The sequence below is a fragment of the Mesitornis unicolor genome, unplaced genomic scaffold (genome assembly GCF_000695765.1).
Source record: "Mesitornis unicolor isolate BGI_N332 unplaced genomic scaffold, ASM69576v1 scaffold21532, whole genome shotgun sequence".
NCBI lineage: Eukaryota > Metazoa > Chordata > Aves > Mesitornithiformes > Mesitornithidae > Mesitornis > Mesitornis unicolor.
Genome location: NW_010167456.1, coordinates 15190 through 25096, shown reverse-complemented (window position 1 = coordinate 25096; position 9907 = coordinate 15190).

Below are 9907 nucleotides of genomic sequence, written 5' to 3'. Positions count from 1 at the left end.
GCCATTCCTGTAGCAGTTCTCCTGTACAGGCTTCTTCCTGTTGTAAACAAGTGCTGGGTCATTGCTCCCTGGCAGCCATTCTGTCTCAAACTGTGCCCTTTATGTTCCACCACTGTTCATGCAATGGAGAGAGTCTGTGCCCCAAGCATTGGTGATAGAGGTGAAATAAATCCTCAGGTACCTTCACATAAAAAGGAAGCATCACTTACAGCTGTATATCACTTACTGCTGAACTAGGTCAAGTGCTAAAATTGCATATTCATGACTGACATCACATGACTGAGATGCACATAATTTGCTTTACTGTTCCTCTTCTACATGATTGTGAGTGATCTGGCATCTTGAGTTTACATACTTAAAGCCCTAGAACAAAATTGAATGACCTTGAAGAGAGGAGCAGCTGCTCTGCAACCCGAGTCTTGAATTCTGCTGCTGTAGGAACACACATCTTTGGCACTGAGAGGGTGACTGTACTTTCGGTGGTAGTTATCCTAAATTGAAGTCAGTACAGGGCTGAACTAGCTCTGGTCCCATAAGCATACATCATTAGTATGTTAATGGCTTTACCACAGCAGTGTAAGGAGTAGCATTCTTAAGTATTAGCTTCCTAAAACCTATATGCACATTGATTTGTCTAATAGACTTGCTGATACCTGGCAGAAGAGCTCAAGCAGCAGAAGTCTCCTATGTAAGCTCCTCGGTAGCTAAAAGGCCGTGTGTAAGAACAAAGTCTTCTGCTTATGGTTATTAAGTGTTCAATATTACATTACAAATGTTTCAGGCTAGTCTTATTCATAAAGACTGGAATAATTCTACAGCTTCTTAATGTCAAGCTTAAAGACAATTGTAGTAGGGTTTTCTTACTAGAATAGGGGTTTTTTTGCTGTGTATCTGCTCTGTCTCTAGATCCCTGGTGAAGAGGAATGCTACCCACAGACTGCAGATAGCAACTGGTTGCTAATAATAGAGTACCTGTTAAGAATCTCATTTGGGGGGGCAAAATTGTTTTTTCTGCAGTGAGTTTCACACTAGTATGTGAACATATGACTTGTTAGTATGTAAGCTGGTTTCTGTTACAAAGAGGAAATTTAACCTGGACACATTTAAGGTTCTCAAGTACTTCATACTACGCATAATTGGACTCAACAATTGAGTGACCCTGTAGCTACCTTGACAGCACCAGAATGAGTATCTTGCAACAAAAAAATAAGTTTAGTTAGGAAACCAACAGTGGTGTGCTACTCTGGATCTTACATATTTTATAAGCAGATACTCATTTTTGACATCTTATTCGAGACTTTATATTGAGGGCAAGATAATTTCTCATCTTTGAAAATGTTCCCTCCATTCTTTTGTTCCAAAAGACATGACAAGAAGTCACGCTGTCTTTGTAAAAGCAGTAGCATTGTTTGGTGTGGTTTTTTTTAAAGTTTTGTTAATCAGTCTACAACTTTATGTAAAAGTTCAGTTACAAAAGAACATAAATACTTTGTTTTATTTTACAAGTAACATCTTTCTTTCCTTTAACGTGCACTGATTCTCTCCTGTCTTGAGCATTAGTGGACTTGCTAAACAAATGGCTTTAAAATTAATTTACTAAACAAAGTTGCTACTAGCTGTTTTACAACTGACTCTTGACTTCTTTTCCACATCTTGTAATACACTAGTTTAAAATGAAGGATATTCTTTTAACTTCATTCAGATATAAGAAACAGATTTTTTTTTAACAATCCACTTAAAGTGTATAAAATTTTAACTTAAAGTTACAAGGAAGCTACATGAGGCTGCCTGCCTTGTTTGTTCTGTATTTGAATGTGTGTATGTGAATGAAGAATCCTTTCCCTTCTTTGCTTCTGGCAGTGTCCTTCTTTCACTGTTCAAACACTGCCTCTGGGGCATGGTTGCTAAACTTGCAGCAGGCAGTTGAATGCTGAATCCTCCAAGGTGTTTGGGTGGAGCGCTAACCCCTGTTACTGCTTGGCAGAAGACAGTTGGGCACAGCGAGGGGGAAGGTGCCCTTGTCTCTACCCGGTATGGCAGCACTGGTAGGGAGCCGCTGTTACTGCGATGCTACTTCGAAGCACACAGGCCTACAGTTACAGCATTCTGTGTGCCTTGCAGGCATTCACAGGGGACCACTGCTGGGGGGTGCACTAAGAAGTTTTTGGGTTTTCCACTTAAAAATGAAGCTGTTAATCTAAAGCATCCAATCTGTCTGTTATTTGGAAACATCTCACTGTGCTGAACTCCAGCCTCTGCTATAGATTTTTCTGTTAGTAACTGTTCTCAAGTTTTCCATATTTAAATAGGGGGTTTTTTTTCCCCTGTAAGGATTAAATTCAAGTATTAATTGCAGGAAACAGACGAGTAACTGGCAGGAGACTTTTCTTCCTAAGTATTTCTTGATGCTACTGTGAGAACTTTACACCTCTCAATGCTCTTGTTGTCCATGCCTTTCAGTTAACCAGTACTAGTGCCCCAAAACAAATCATTTTACAAACATACTGCATTTGGTGGTTCAAAGCACCTAGCCAGCTGCTATAAGAAGCTAAATTCAGTTTCCACAGATAACTTTCATCATGAAGCTCATTCCTGAAAACGGAACTTTCATTTTTGTGTTACCACACTGTAACACTTCAGCTGTGGATTCAGTGTAGTGTCTACTGCATTAAGGGTGCTTGCATTAGCTAGCATGAGCTAGGAGTTTTCTTTAACTGGATGGAAGAATATTACTTGCCTCTTACACTTCTTTTTGTTATGCTAAGTTTTGTAGCCTTTTAGGCACAAGAAGACAGAAGCTCTCTGTTAGAAGAGGTGGTAAAAACCATGTTGCTTAACAAAAGGCAGGTAATACCTTGCAAATTTTCATTTCAACTCCCAAGATAACATTGGAGTATAAATACAGACTGTTAGTACGCTACAGGTGTGCAGTACCTGACTTGGCTGAGTTCTTAATTCTTCATAGTTGAAATGTGAAGACTTCACCTCTTACACATGTAAATAGCAAATGAAAATGACTAAATATGACTAAAGACTACAATATTAAACCAGGAATGTGCTCATGTGACTTAGCTGCTCTAGTTACTAAACCCTGTTTTCCATCTTCCTGGTCAGAAAGAAATACATCAAGCAATGAAAAGCAGGAATCACTACGTGATCTATGACAAGACATTTTAAACAAAAATGCAATTAAGAGCTATACCCACCGACCACCTCTACAGTGTTGAAATGGTTTAATTAAATTAATTTTTTAAAGGTGGTAGTCCCTGAATGTTGCATAGTTGGAAAAGTTTGTTTACGTGGTCTAAACATATCTCCACATGATGGGGGGGGAGGGAAGAGATGGGAGTGTTAGAATTTAAAGCAGTGTTTTAAGTATGCAAAATGTTTACTATGTATGTAAATGGGATTCTTCTTAGTGACAGACCATGTGCAAATTGACAATACTTCAATTTATTTTTGAATGGCAATATGGATTGTCAAGGTTGTGTATAATTATAATAAATATATAAACCGCTACTTGAACCATAAATGACCACCCAAGACCTCATTTTTACAGCGGTGTTCTTAAAAGGAGCTTTTGTCTGATGTCGTGGATTGAGACAATGCATGTTAGTCTAAAAGACCAAAGATAAGGACTAGGTACCCTGCTTGCTCAGTCAGGTGTGTCTGTCGTGCTTCTCTCTTGTCCTGGTCAGCTGCAGCCTCTCTTCTACTGACAAACTCCACCAGAGGAGTTACTGTGAATACTGTCACTCTGTGCTCCACCAGTTGCAGCCCAAACATAGTACTGCTCTGTGGAACTGCAGTCATTTTCACATCTGCAATTGCATTTGTGCATTCAGATGAGCATGAATTACTGAATTTCAAGTAATCTCTCATGAATGATCTATTGCAACATACAAACAAGGTCAAGGCATAGTTTTCCTATGTCTTGAACCACTCGGGAAAGCTGATGGCTTGAGGCATTGTTGGTTCTCTGAGAAGATCCTGAAGTACAGCAGGGATTCAAGAAACAGCCATGATGTCAGACTAATGATTTCTGCATGAAAATATTGACATACACTGTGAGGAACTAGACTTCAAATTTCATCTGAAAAATAGCTTCTCTGACATTGTAATATCCTAATACTATCTCAGGGGGCTGACTTGGTGCAGTTTCAGGGAGAAAATAGCTCCTTATAGAATAAAACCAATTTATTCCCAGAGATCATGTTCATCACAGAGCTCCTGAAACAAGAGTGTCCCAGTGATGGTTGCCATGACTTCAAGGAAATACTACCCTTTTCTTCCTCGGCTTACCTTTTTTATTCTCCCTAAAAATATCAGTGCGCGCTTCCTTTTATAAGAAGTTAACTGCATTTTCAATAGTGCTGAGGCACTTCCGATCACTGAGAAGAAAATGGCACTTTCTATAGCAAATACAACATTTTAAAAGTATTAGTAAAGATTATTCTACTTGCAAATTTCTCCAGAAAAATACCCTCATCCTCATCTATTCAAGGAGATACAGCTGGTGGGAGACAAATCAGAAGAGAAAGAAACTACTCCATTATCTGTTAGACACAACTTAAAGCACCCAAAACATCACAAAACAGATACTAGAGGTATGAAAATTCTGGTTTCTCACATATTTTTTGCTGCAGCACTGAATTTGGGTAACTTCAGTAGAAAAATATTCTCAGCTGAGACATCACAAACAGCTCAGGGGATATCCAGAGGGATATCAGAGGAATATCCAGTTACGAATGCTCGTCCCTCCCCACTCTCCTTGCTTCCATACACTCCCAAACCACAACAGGTTCTCCAGGAACCTGTAATTAAGCTTTTTCCTCTAAACTGGAGAGCCATTAGAGGAGAATTCAGTGTTCAGCACTGAGCTGAAGGGCTGACAAAGAGATTATCGTTGCTTACCTACACCTTCAGCCAGCTGCATTTCTTTACTTTGGATGCTGCAAAGTATGAAACAGCAAGGCATTGACCACAGCACTATTCACAACGAACCTCTTTAAAATAAAAGTGGAATCCCATAGTCTTAGAAAAGATGTTAAAAGTTACAAAAAATGAACAATAGTTCCTCAGCTTGATGATTTTTCCAGATGAATTGCATAACAATTAAAAGTTTCTCAGTGGCTGCAAAGACGTACAGTTGAACAGTCCTGCAAATGTTGAGTACGTCCTGAAATGCTCACATCCTTATGTTAGAATTTTTATCTGTTGCCTGCATTATGCCCATTTTAGGGGGTCTACAGAACGAACACTGGATATTTTAGAAGCGTTGCACAGATGAAGGTAAACATGCATTACCACCTTGCCTCAAATGAACAGTAAGGGCAAGCCATGTTACATTCTTGGGACCATAGCCATCCACAGCACCAGGAAACCAAAACACCTGCATAAAATGCCTAGGCCAGAGCTTTGCGTTCCTTCAGTAGAGCATGGCAGCAGACAGCACAAGAACAACTCTCGGAATCCAAATTGACAAAGCAAAACAGGAAACATTTGTCTCGACAACAGGAAGATGTGGCCTAAGAAGTTTCCTTTCACAACCAAAAATAACCTTTTCCACTTTACTTGTTCTTTCCACATATTTCAAATGCTCCAGGACTTTCTTGCAATGAGTATTCCTCACCTACACCATCATCTACCTGCATTGCATTGTCTACAATACCAAGGCAGGTCAAAATATCATTACAAAATTTTATATGGCAATTTTAGCACAGAAAGTGGAGATGGACATGAGATTAGGGAGGCAAAGGTCGTCTTATTTATGACTGCTTTTCTAGAGTTGTGCTTTAAAAAGTCACTGAAGAAATAAAACACACAAGCTCCATCCTGCAACTTCTTATTAAGTAAGGGTTAACAACCTGCTCACCAGATATTTCAGAAAAGTCAGTGGCATTATCTTTGCTGTGCTTGAGTGTTAATTTCCAAGGACTAAACAACCCAGTTTATCTATTGCTTCTGTGATCTATTCTCATCTAACCCAATACATGATAGGAAGAGCCTCATGCCTGGATTAGGGACTAACGTTCTTGGAAAGATCAGGCAGATGATCACTTGAACTGCAGGAAGGAGCAGAAAACCAGTATTTCTATATACTTCCTACTCTGCATCTACTGAATTTCTGGTTGAAGTCTGGAGCCAGTCTTCTGTCAGAAGATCTGGGTATTCTAATACTCAGAAAACAGTATCTAAACAAAAATAAGAAAGAACCACTCTCCCACCTGGAGACTAAAAGGACATCTCTGCTGCTACCCACAGCACTCTCAAGCTGTATGAGTAGGTACATCCATACAGTACCAATAGCCAGTTTCACAGACACCTGTTGGTATTAACTAATTGTCCATTTTCCTTAATGTGTCCATGAACTATATCACAGAATCACAGAACATTAGGGATTGGAAGGGACCTCAAAAGATCATCCAGTCCAATCCCCCTGCCGGAGCAGGAACACCTAGATGAGGTTACACAGGAAGGCGTCCAGGCGGGTTTTGAATGTCTCCAGAGAAGGAGACTCCACAACCTCTCTGGGCACCCTGTTCCAGTGCTTTGTCACCCTCACTGAGAAGAAGTTTCTTCTCAAATTTAAGTGGAACCTCCTGTGTTCCAGTTTGTGTCCATTACCCCTTGTCTTATCATTGTTTATCATTATTCCCTTTGTGCACATTTTTTCTCCCCCCCCTCCAGTATTTTATAAACTACATCTAAGGTCTTCAGTCGGAATCAGAAACTCTCCCTGACTTACTTTTTCAAAAGCACTCCCCTGTAACATAGCAGTTCACAGACACCTGCTAAAACTTGCCAGGCTGACATCCCAGGGCCTTAAAATTACAGTGGAGGAAATACTCAGTGTCAAACAGAACAAAGCAGAGCCGCCAAGAAAGAATGCTGGTTCCTCATCGCTCCCTCTCCACAAAGCACTCCAGTTCTTGTCCAGGCAGCTCACCACATCCAGGCACATATGTAGTTACTCCTTTGCTTACTGCTATGAAAAAGACCCCTGTTTTCCTCTGGAGAACTGTTTCCATAAAGAAACATGGGATTAAGGGCACCTAAAGCCAGATCTTTTCTCCAAGAGAAGTATACGAAAAGTTATGCAACACAGATTTAGTCAGGGACTGATTAAAACTGCTCTCCTCAATAAAGTGTACTCAATGACTATCCCTCTGTAAGTGAACAGAAAACTCAATGTATTACTCACATACAGAATATAAGATGCTCAGCTACCCACTCCTTCAACCCCAGTACCTTTCCTCACTTCCATTCCTTCATACAGGAAAGAAGCTTAAGCCCACCATACCCCTGAGGTAGTAAGGATGAAATGCAATAACCGCTAGGGAGAGAGGATTCAGGGTCCGTGGGCTAGGAGCACACCTCAGTGGGATACGCCACGTTCTGAAAATGATAGCAGGTAGTGTCATGCAGCTTTGTGGAAAAGAGACAATCTACATTCAATCCTCCTTAGTCGTCTTCTCTCACCACATCTCCCCTGAAGCAAGGGCTCTGACAGCCTGTGGGGAAACTCACTCTTACCTCTGCACTCCTGAAGCCATGAGCCCTTTACAGTATAGAACTCTGCAAGTCATGGTTTTTCTACAAGAAGTGACAAATAGTGGTGTGCAGAGACCCGACTCCCTTGCAGACTCTGGAATCCACAGCAAAGAAAATAGTTTGTGAGGTTGTTTTTTTCTTTACTGTACATATCCATAATCTCCACAAATTATAAGATTCAAGGTTCCCCTAATTACTTCTACCCTAATCCTTGTTTCCTGAAACTCCTCAGCCCAGGCACCATGACATTCTCTACAGGAGCAGGGAGGACACTCCACCGTTTCTGTTGCTCTGCACCTAATCAGCTGGGCTTTATTTCCTCATTAACAGCAGGAGTTTGAATTCAAGTAAAATCCAGTAAAAGTGCTGTTCCTCAAGGAATCTCTCATTTATATAAGACCTTCAATGACTTCTCTCTCCACCATTTTCATCATTCCACTTTTGACTAGCGCTGTTGACCCAAACAACCCAGAAAAGAGCCAAAGGCAAGAGGATATGATACTTACTTTACAGTCAAACAGGTTTTTTTCTCCCTTTCCAGAACAGAACTGTAATTAGAGCTTTGTATGCTAACATTCTTCACTTCAGTCCAAACACAGCTTCTGGTCTGCAGTTGTGAGCCATTTCTTAAGCATCTACACTCTGTGCTCTTTTCAGATGTTAAAAACAAACACGGGTGTATGGGAAAATATGGATTCTGTCATTCCTTATGAGTCACTCAAAATAACAGTTTGTCAAGTCCCACCAGACGCTTCAAAAAGGTGCAGATGTCAGTCACTCATCAGCTTAGCCATAGGCATAGGAATTGTACCAAATAATATTTCTGTCCTGCAGGTAGAGAAATATAATTTTCTCCATGAATACAGTAGTCTTTGAACTCTTCACACATTTCAAAAGAGAAGTAATCACAATTAAAATATGATAAAAGCAAAACACAGAACATTTTTGAAAGCTTAGTCCCTCAAAAACCTTCAAGTGACATGGCACAAGAAATATAAGCCCCACCTTGCAATTTTTTCTTTTCCAGACAGGTCTTTCCATCCATACAGGTGTTTTTTTAAGGACGGAGAATATTACTGGACTGGATTTACCACCAAAAAGGCAAGCTGAAGTTGGCCATACGGTAAAAAGAAAAAAAGAAAAAAAATAGTTGCCAACTAATAACTCCAAACTTGTGAGCTTGTTTTCCATTTGTGCAGTGGAAGCACAAATTTCCTACCCTGCAAATCCAACTGGTGGGATGTTCTCTGTTGCAGTTCCCAGAGGAAGGCACTCTCCACCCACACCTCAGCCACTCCACAGGAGGAAGCACCTACTGCACTTGAGACTCAGAATTTTGAGAGCAGAATTTTCTCAGCACATGCTCCAGGGTGACCTACTGGGCACAACCACCCAGGGACACAGGCAGAGGCACACTTGATGTTCTCCACCTGCTCTGACTTCAGCCTTGAGTTAGAGATGAAGCTGCTCGAGCTCTGCTGGCCTGAGACGGTGCTGCATACACACACACAACAGCCGAGAGCTGGGAACCTAAGAGCAAAACAGCTCTGCATCTGGAGTTTCTAAATGTTTTAGAAAGTTACTTTCTAAATACAGAATGTATCTAAATTCACTAAGTTGTCAAGACTATAGAAATATTCAAAATATTTTTTCTGTAATTTTAAATGACAGAAATACAGTATTTGCATTTGTCTTTGCTTGCAATAAAATAAACAACTACAGTCCAATTTGCTAAATGACCATGACAGTGCTTTTTCAAGACAAGATAACTGAGCTCAGACAACTGAAATTGATTTCTCAAGTAACTTGAAAATGAAACATCATCTCAGTGATATAACAATCCATTAGAGAAGTATTTTTTCTTGCTTTCCTTCAGTATCATGTCAGAAAAAACACCATAACGACCTGTATGCCACAAAAAGGGCACTGCGAAATGTCATTTGTCTTAATATGTCAAACTGCTGATCTAAATGCTTTGTAAACAAGAGGACAAAAGCATAAATTACATCTTTATGCTCAGGTGACATTTTGTTTTCATGCATAATGTCAATAAACCAATTTTCAAAGCCAAAGGGCAGGCACATTCCCTGATGATGAAGTATGAACTGTAAAAAACGGAGAAAAAATCTCTTACTAGGATTTCAGTCAGGCGTACCACAATGTAGTTGATACTTTGTTGAGGAAGCTTTCAAATCTCACACTGCATTCTTTATTATGCTCCTCTAATCCACCTGAATGACCTTAGCAGATATCACTACACAAGGAATTCAGCTTCTTTGCAAGTTCAGCCACTTGCCTCATTACTAAGTACTAGTTACAACCAAAAGTTTACAAAAATAGCATCAAAGAGAGT